A 9,774-nucleotide genomic window follows, 5' to 3' on the forward strand; every position below is an offset into this window, starting at 1 on the left:
TTCATTCAAATCCAAAACCCGAGGCTCATGTTATGGTCTGTTGAAGTTTGTTAAAAATTAAATTTTTCCTTAAAAATCTCAAACCCCTATTTTCACAATTTCCTATTTCAAAAACGAAGCTGCAAGTTCTAGCTCAAACCAACCATATTTAAAACATACCTAAACACTTCTCATTCATTCCATAACATTCATCTCACAGCATAGTAACTTCCAAAACCCCTAACTTCCAAAACCTCCCACTATATACCACAATTTTCATATATATTTCCTATAATGCTTCAACCAAAACAACATCACTCACATTCACATACATCATATCTGTGTCTCAACATACAACATCTAAACCATGCCAATCTTAATTCATTACAACTACCTGGACTTATCGGTCATGGCCTTGGGCCCAAATCTCACCAATATTCATCATCACAATCGTCAGACATCACATTTCATACCATCAACATTCATCACCATAGCCAATCATACAACACACATACATATACATTCAACATACAATCCAACCACTCAACTCAACAATACTAACAACAATTCACTAATCCTCAATCTTCCATATCATACAACTTATTCTATGGTCATCTAGCCTAAGTTTTTACGACACATTACATATTATATATGAGAAACCAAAATCATACGTTAGTTGGTTTCCTCGTAAAACCCAAAGATACCTCAAGGTCAATGTTCCTTAAGATTCCACAGTCCCAAAGCCTCTTCGAACAAAATTTTCAACCACCAAGGTCCAACAATCAAGCTCCCAACACCATTAATATACTCCAATTCAATATTATTCAACCTAGTTCCACAACATAACACTATAATCAACATTCAAACTTTTTAATTCACTAATCAACAAGAGTTTTATGGTCTTTACCTAACTTATGCCTCAATTGAACAAAACTCGCTGATTTCCGCGAGCTAATTCGAACCTAAGATACCAAAATCATATAAATTCTCAATTCCAACACCCTTCAAAGTTGAAACTGAGAATAAAAGATTTGGGTAAGAAAAAATGAATTCCTTACCAAATTATTATATGGGTTTTGTAGAGGGTTCTGAGATGAACACATGGTCACTGACGGCTCGTCAATCGGAGCTCCGGATGGAAAGTTACGTGAGATTGAATTTTGGGTGAGGGTTTTGAGTTCTTCCCCCTTTCCTCATGCAAGCTTTACCATGGGTTTCATTATGGAGGAGAGAGGAAGAGCTGAAGCTCTTTTATGTTGGTGAGTTGGGTTGGGCCTTGGGTCTAATATGGGCTCGGTTCACTCGATTCGGCCTAATTTTGTACCAAATTCTTTAAAATTAGTGTCAAAATTCATATTTTAATTAATTCTGCCTCATTTAAGTATAAAAATCCATTTTCTAATTTCTTTAATTACTTATTAATTTTGCGGGTTTACCAAATGCTGCTTAAAGTTCACTCATCCACACATATTGGGACTCATCTTTAAGTTTAACCAAAGAAGAAAATATGCGAGTTCGGCCAGAAAAATTCAAAATAAACTGTCGTAAGAAATTGAATTTTTCTAAAAAAATTGAACTTCTTTTTACGACATAGGAGGTGGTAATTCAAGAATGGCTTTAGCTTTATTTTGATCAATAGCGATTCTTTTCTTTTAAAATTAAAACCCAAAAAATTTCCTGCAAAGACTCCGAATGCGCATTTTAAAGGATTCATTTTTAAACCCTTTTGATGCATGGTCCAAAAACCTAACGTAAATAATCAAGATGTTGATCAATCAAACTCGATTTTCCATTATATCATCGATGTAGACCTCCATAAACTTCCCCATATATTCATGGGTGATAGTATTCATAGCATGTTAGCACGTGGTTCCAGCATTTTTTAAGCCAAAAGGCATCATAACTCACTCATAGGTTCCTAAAGTGCCCGGACATTGAAAAGCTATTTTCGATACATCATCCTCGACGATAAAAATCTGATTGTAACCAGAATAACCATCCTAAAACTTAGAATCTCATTACCAGTTGTGGATTCGATCAACATATCTGCTACAAGCATGAAATATTCATCTTTAGGAGTAGCAATGATGCATATGCATCTTCGCTAGTTTGTTTAGTTAGTTTATGCCTCTTTTTCATGAATCTTAGTTAATAATTAAGTGATTTTATGGTTAAATATAGATTATGTTTGGATACAAAAGATCATTAAATATTAGTTAAATTTATGTTCATTCATGAATATATAAGCTAAGATTGACGCAAACTAGTACACTGAGTAATTTTGCGACTATAGGAACTAGCATTATTACACTTATGTACACTAGCTCATTTTGTAATTATTCGTGAGATTATGATCCAAACTTTGATACAATTTTGTTTAATGATGATGATGAAGAATGGTGTGGAAATTCATGAGATTAATGAATCAGACTAAGAGCATGAACCAGAGCCATAACCAAGGCAGGGCATTAATAGCGCTGCAAAAGAGAAGCATTATCGATGGGGGCGTGGAATCAATGAAGCATGCACGCACACATAAGGTGTTGGTAATGCCTAGGACCTTGAGGAGCCTTCTCAAGTGGCACCAGTGTCACAAAAATGAGCCAATTAAAGCAAGTTAATGTAAGACCCAAAATTTTCGAAAATTCTTATTATGAGCTAATTTTAATTTATTTATTCATTAAAGGCTTTATTTTTAGAAATTATTTCATTTAAAGATAATTAAAGCAATTTTTGGTAAATTGAATTTGAAATAAGTTAAGGTATTTTATCTAGTTTTATAATTATCAAGTATTTTCCTATTTTCAACTTAAAATTTTAGAAAATTGAAAATAATGAGGTTTTGACTACTTAAATTGGAATTTTAATCTAATATTATAATTATTGAATAATTCTCTATATTTAAAGTTTAAAGCTTAGCAGTTGTAGAAGAATAAGAATTTTTATATGGTTTAGTTTAATAATTGAGATTTTAGAATTTAATAGTTTAATTTTTTTAAACAAAATAATTAATTATATTATTTCTTATCCTATATTAGAATACTTGATTAAAAGCCAATTAGCAAATTGATAAATTAAATAACATTTTAAAATAATTTTAAGGGATTGAATTAGATTTTAAATTAAATACTCTATACCCTAATTTAATTAAAATTATCAAACTCCAATTAACTCAAAATTCCCAAATCCAACCCTAACCCTATTTTACCCTAACCCTACCTACACTCACTCAATGTCACTTACCATAACCCTAAACCTCTACCGCCACACCCCCTTTTTCAAAAAAATGCAACACAACACTCATAGTACACAAAAAAAGAAAGAAATGAGGGGAAGAGAGAAACAGAAAGAAAAAGCCGTTGAAAGGAAGTGAGAAAGGGGAGGAAAAGAGTGCAAGGGAGACAGGGGAGATGCCACGTGAGGAAGCTACCACCGTTATCCCATCTCTGCAGCCATCGAGTCGCCGTCATGGATCTGAGTTGCGAAGAGAGAGAGAGAGAGAGAGAGAGAGAGAGAGAGAGAGTTTACGAGCGAGAGAGAGAGCGCGACATGGAGGGCGAGAGTCGCGAGCCTAGAACCGTTGCGCCGTCGCCACCACTAGAGCTACCCGAAGCCATCACCATCGCTATAGATCTGGTCATCACCGGACTCATGCCACCCAGCACCGTCGAGCAAGAATGCGCGAGGAGAGAGAAAATCGCGGAGGAGGGTTGAGCCTATCACAGCCGTGCCTCAATTGCTGTCGATTTGCTACCACTACTGTTCTTTGAGGCGGTCGCCATCATTAGAAAAGGAGAAAGCAAGTGAGAGTGACACCGGAAAAGGGTTTCCATCATTGCCAGAGCTCCTTGCCATAAGTCTCGCTACTGTAAGTTACCGTTGGAGCTGTTGCTGCTTCGTTCTTGGTTCCTTTTCGTGAGGTAAGTTATTTTGGCTCCGAAAACCCCTCTTTGTCATTGTTTTGTTATAGATGATTGAGTTTTATACAACGTTCATGTCTTAGGATTGAGCTATGATTTTTGCGTGCTGTGTTTAGAGGTTGTGGCTGCTGTGGGGATGGTTGGTATTAATGCTGCTGCTGCGAGATAAGAATAGAAACATGGTTTGTCGCATATTGGAGTTGCGAACGAGGTAGGGGCACTTTCCTTAAACTCATTTTATTTTTGAGAATTGTTATAAATCGATATTGATACAAAAATATATTTTGGTGATTATGAGAGTCTTATGGATTGAACTGAGTTGCTCTGGATAATTGTGATTGTTTGTCTGGTGGGATTATTGACTGTTTGAGAAGGTTGAATATTCAGAGTTATTGATTTTGTTAAATTGATGGTTGCTAAATTAGTTTTCTTGAGATTTGAAAATGTTTCTATTGAAAATAAGTTGAATTTTGAAAAGATTTAATATTAGAATGTAGTTTATTACTGAAAATGATTTGGTATTAGAAAAGATTTTAAATTGAAATTTTGTTTAAAACAAATTTGAAAAGGATTTGATATTGGAAACAATTTGATTATTAAAAATGAGTTACTGTTTGGAAATGGTTGAGAAGGGTTTGAGGAATGTATGGATGAGACTTGAAAAGGGTGGCAGAGTCCGAGTTTTAGATGAGATGCTGCCGAAATTTTTATAAAAATCAGAAAGCTTCATTTGAAGTGATTATTTAGAAAGATTTGGTTTTTAAAGATTATATGTTTTAAGTTTGATTTATTTAGAAAAGAATGAATTATGTTTTGCGATTAAATTATTGATGAACCGAATAATAGGTGTGATAATATGGAATGATGAATTTGAGATTTCAATGAGATATGAACTGATATGAATTGATGATGAAAATGAACTGGAAGTAAATGAGACTTGCAAAATTGAGACAAATTGTTGACCCTCTGTATGTAAGATGTGACCAGGCACTTTAACTCCCCGAGTTCCCCCATGGGCACACACACACACACACACACACACACACACACACACACACACACACAATATATGTATATAGCTTGGAGCTTTGTCTTTCCCCATCGATGATCTTGGGATTTTTTTCATGGATATTATTGAGCTTGGGGATGCCCGTATAGAGGAACTATCTAATAGTTAGCTGCCAGGACATGTCTGGTTGGCTATATAACCGACAGATAAGCTCATTAGCCATAGGATAGGCATATAGCATATGCATTTGTATGTTTTTGCTTGGGTGTGCGTTATTTTGGTTTGCCAATTGTAACACCCCAATTACCCTAAGCCTTACCTCTAGCGGTAAAGCAAAGGTTAATCAGAGGTTATGACAATCCTAAGGCTTACACATATAGATATATATAGAAGAAAATAATATATTCTAGAAGCCCGATGAAGGAATAAGCTCAAAGACAGAATTACAAAAGCGTGAAACGTCCACACGAAGCTAACGCATAAGATACGAGGGATAGGTATAAGAGAATAATTCATATACAAATATAAGAATATAATAATCATAGAGAACTAGTCGCAGCTTGCGAAGTTTAAGTCGACTAGTTACAAATAGACAGATACAGAGTTTTAGAGTTAAAACAGCTTATACAACCTATCTCTCAAATAAGCCTCTAAGGCCATAAAGATAAATATACAAAAAGTGAGAGAATACTATGACGAAAGTAAAACAGAAAAAAATAAGGAACAAACCCTACTCTACGACCTGCATCTGAAAAACAGCAACAAAGTATGGAATGAGAACCGGAGGTTCGTAGCATGGTAACAGTGCGCAATGATGTAAGATGTAAGGCTCCGGGATGCCGAAGGCAATCCTAGAACTTCACATCACATACGGATATTCAAGCTTAGAACAAAATATAATTAACGTAAACCTTAAAACAATAAACAGGGTTTTCTAAACCTAAGAGAATTCTAACTAATACTAATCACACCGCTGTATCCCACAGCCTCCGCCAGTCTAACCTCCGTGCGATCCCGTTGCCACCGCCTATCTAACCTCCTCAGCACCAGACAAACACAAGATAAGTACAAGCAAGTAAAGCACAAGTAGTGTTCATTTATAGCAAGTAATTCAAGAAGCAAGTAAGCATGTTATACATTTAGGCAATCTCAAGTAAACAAAGCAAGCAAGCATATAGAAGATGCATATGATGAATGTCTATCCTATTGGCTCGTGGTATCACTTGTCGGTTCCTAAATGCCAACCTGACACATCCTCCCGGATGTAGCCTTTTCTGCCACATCAGAGATATAGTTCCTTGCACACTCATGCAACAGCTCTTCTGCTACGCCAGAGATATAGTGTCCTGCACACTCATGTAGTAGGGAGTCTACTACGCCAGGGATATAGGCCCCCTACACTTCTTGCAGTAGAGAAGGAACCAACCACGACAATTCATGCAGCAGAACAATCTGCCACACCATGGATATAGGCCCCGCAGACTCTCAACAACAACTAGTCATGCGGCAGAACAATCTGCCACGCCGGAGATATAGACTCCGCACACTCTCATATAATCCAATAACTTCATCATCCTCAAATCATCACCAGACATTACCATTTCTCATCTCAAATCACTTTTAACATATATTCATGTAGCTGAGAAGTCTGCTACGCCAGGGATATAGGCCCTGCACATTTTCCTTCCATATCCATCAGTTCATACTAGTCATCATCGATTCTTAAGTCCATTCCGGATTCGTTAATCCATCACTTTCTTAATTTCACTGTCAATAATCACCAAGTTTGCTACTCTTCCTTTTCTCTCAACTAAACTCATCCTCAATACACCAGAAACCTAATCCTCCGTTTGCTAACTTTTCAAAGAATACAAAATAAATTTCCCTAAGACCTATCCCATGTTTCAATGCCCGAAAACATGCCCAAGAACCTTAAAATGGTGTCACAGAAGCTTACAACCTTGTTGGGAAGGTGAAAAAGTTGAAAACAGAGTTTAAGTTGCAAAACAGGGTGTGTGCGTACGCACAGAGGTGTGCGTGCGCACGCCCAAGAAGATTTTGAAAGTGTGCATACGCACGGCAGTGTGTGTATGCACATGTACTAAAGTTTACAAGCCTGTTCACTCGCACAAGCTGTGCGAGCGCCCCCAAAAGACGACCCTTCCCGACTTGTGCGTGCGCACAAGTCATAATTCTTCAGTGACGTGCACGCGCACAAGCTGTGCTAGTGTTGCAAGCAGACAGCCTGCATCTGCGTGTGAGCACAGATTGAAATTTTTGCAGAAGTGTGCATGCGCACATTGCTGTGCGTGCGCAGATATCAGAAATCCCAAAATTCTACAACTCTGCAGAATTTCAGATTTTCAACACCAACTTTGAATGATCATAACTTCCTCCACAAAATTCCAAATTTTGCAAACTTTATATCGATTTAAAGGGTTTTCAACGAACTTTAATTATAAACAAATTTCAACAAATTTTAAAAATCGTGGCACAAGTTATGATCATACAAAGTTCACCAAAAATTTATTTTTCACCAAGAACCTTAAAAATGTCAACTTATCACAACTCTCAATTTAAAACCAAATCAAAGCCTGCTCAACACAATACCGAATTCACTCATGAATCCATACCAAACATTTATTTGTCATATCAACCATTCAATCATCCAAACCTTTTAATACCCACCTCAACTAATGCCAAACTCAACCTAATATTCACATCACAACTTATAAATCCCATCATTATTCAACTATACCACACCCAACATTTAATATCTCAATTTATCAACTCCTTCAACCCTCATCAATCCAAACATTAATTTATCATCATCCTGACATCATAATCTACATTTATCAACAAACGCACACTCACCTTCAAATTACCAAGAACATCCATATTCATCTTCAATCATCAATCATCAATCATATCAAAAACCCTCATCATTAACAATAAATCACGCATTCTTCATTAACCTTTATAATCATTAAATTCCCAGAACATCATTATTCATCATCAATCATTAAATACCAATAACCTCACCAACAACACTAATTATCAATACTCATTAACACAAACAATTCCCCATAATCAACATTAACCACAATAATCTAATGTTACCAATAATTAACATCAATTCACATATAATTATTCATACACTAACAACATTCAATCCTATCTTAGGGTCAACTAGCCTAAGTGTCCATGAACATTACATATTACATAAAGAAAATCAAAACCATACCTTGGCCGATTTCTAAACGCACCCAACACCAAAACGAAGCCACCAAGCTTGATCCCACGCCTCAACCAACTCAAACAAACACCAAGGCTCAAACTAACAACACATATATCACCAACATCAAAACCTAAGATACATAAAATAACTAAACACAAGGGTTTAGTGAAACCTTACCTTATCCAATGTGAGTAAGGGTAAAATCCAACAATTACCTGTTACTAAAGACCACCTAAATAAGCAAAACTACAAAACTTGCTCAAAAACTAAACCTAAAATACGCAGAAACTTAGGACAAGAAACTGGGGAGTAAGATGCATGATCTTACCAGATTTCTTTAGATAGAAAGGAAGATCTCGTCAAGAGCTTTGCGTGGCTACAAACGGCTCGTCAATCGGAGGTCCGTAGCTCAAGTTATGGCTCCCGGAAGATGGAGGTGAATAGTGCTCCCATGCTTTCTCTCTTCTCTTCTCTCATAACCGAGCTCTCTCTCTCGCTCTCTTTAATGAAAAATGAGCTGAAAGCTCATTAAAGGAGGCATATATAAGTGGGGCTTAGACCCAACTTGGGCCCGGTCCAACCCGTTAGCAGTTTTTGTCCGTTTGGCCCAACTTCGGGCCAAACCTTTAAGATTAGTGCCCGATTTCCAATTCCAAAATTATTTTTATCCTTTCAAAATAATAAATTAATTTTTCTAAATCTTATTTTTCTCAAAACACAGTACCGGGCAGGTCTAAACCGGTTAGACCGGTTCTCGGTCTTTCACAGAAAATACATTTTCTGACTAAGAAAAAATTCATTAAAACCAAATTTCACCTTTATATTTTCAAATTAAAACTTCTAAATTTTGAATCTATTCTGGGCATTAATATTATTTTTAAAATGGTTTTACGTGAAAACGTGGGTTCTTACACTTATCTATTTAACTATGCTTATCTGCTATTTGGCTTACTTGTTGTATTTGCATCCTATCAGTGTTTTCCTTATTTGTATTGTATGTGTGTGCAACTGAGAGATTCCCTGTGCTAGTGGTGGTAAAGCTGAGGGTTATTTTCCTAATGTGATAATTTGATTGTTGATTTGGTTGAGTTGCTTGAGTTGGGGGGCTGTGATTGGTTTCTGATTGAGGTATTAGTAAAGTATAAAAAATCAAGTTGGTTCAGTATAGACTTGATGAACCTGTGCTTGGAACAGATTGGTCATTCATACAGTCTAGGAATCTGATTAATATTTTCTTATAAGAAAATAAAGGTTTTGGATTTCTCAAAAATTAAATATTGTTTCTTTGAAAAGGTTTTGGATGATTAGCCATTGGTTTTTAAAATATTCATAGGACGAAGGATAATCACTGCCTTGAAATCAATTCTTCTCTTTAAACGTATCTTCTTATGATTATTCTTAAACCCTTTAAGAACCCTTTCGAGGACGATGTTTTCACTCCCTTACAAAATTTCTTTTTCAATGACAGGTTCAGGAAGCTTTGGCACGAAGCCGCAATCGAACTACGGAGCTTTATGTATATATATGTTTTCATTTTTTGTATTTGATTTAGTCTTAGATTTTATTTTACCCTTCGTCTTTTGTCTCTTTGAGATTTTAGAGGGGAAGAACTTGTATATTAAGAAGTT

Source organism: Arachis stenosperma, chromosome 9, assembly GCF_014773155.1.
Source record: "Arachis stenosperma cultivar V10309 chromosome 9, arast.V10309.gnm1.PFL2, whole genome shotgun sequence".
Classification (NCBI taxonomy): Eukaryota; Viridiplantae; Streptophyta; class Magnoliopsida; order Fabales; family Fabaceae; genus Arachis; species Arachis stenosperma.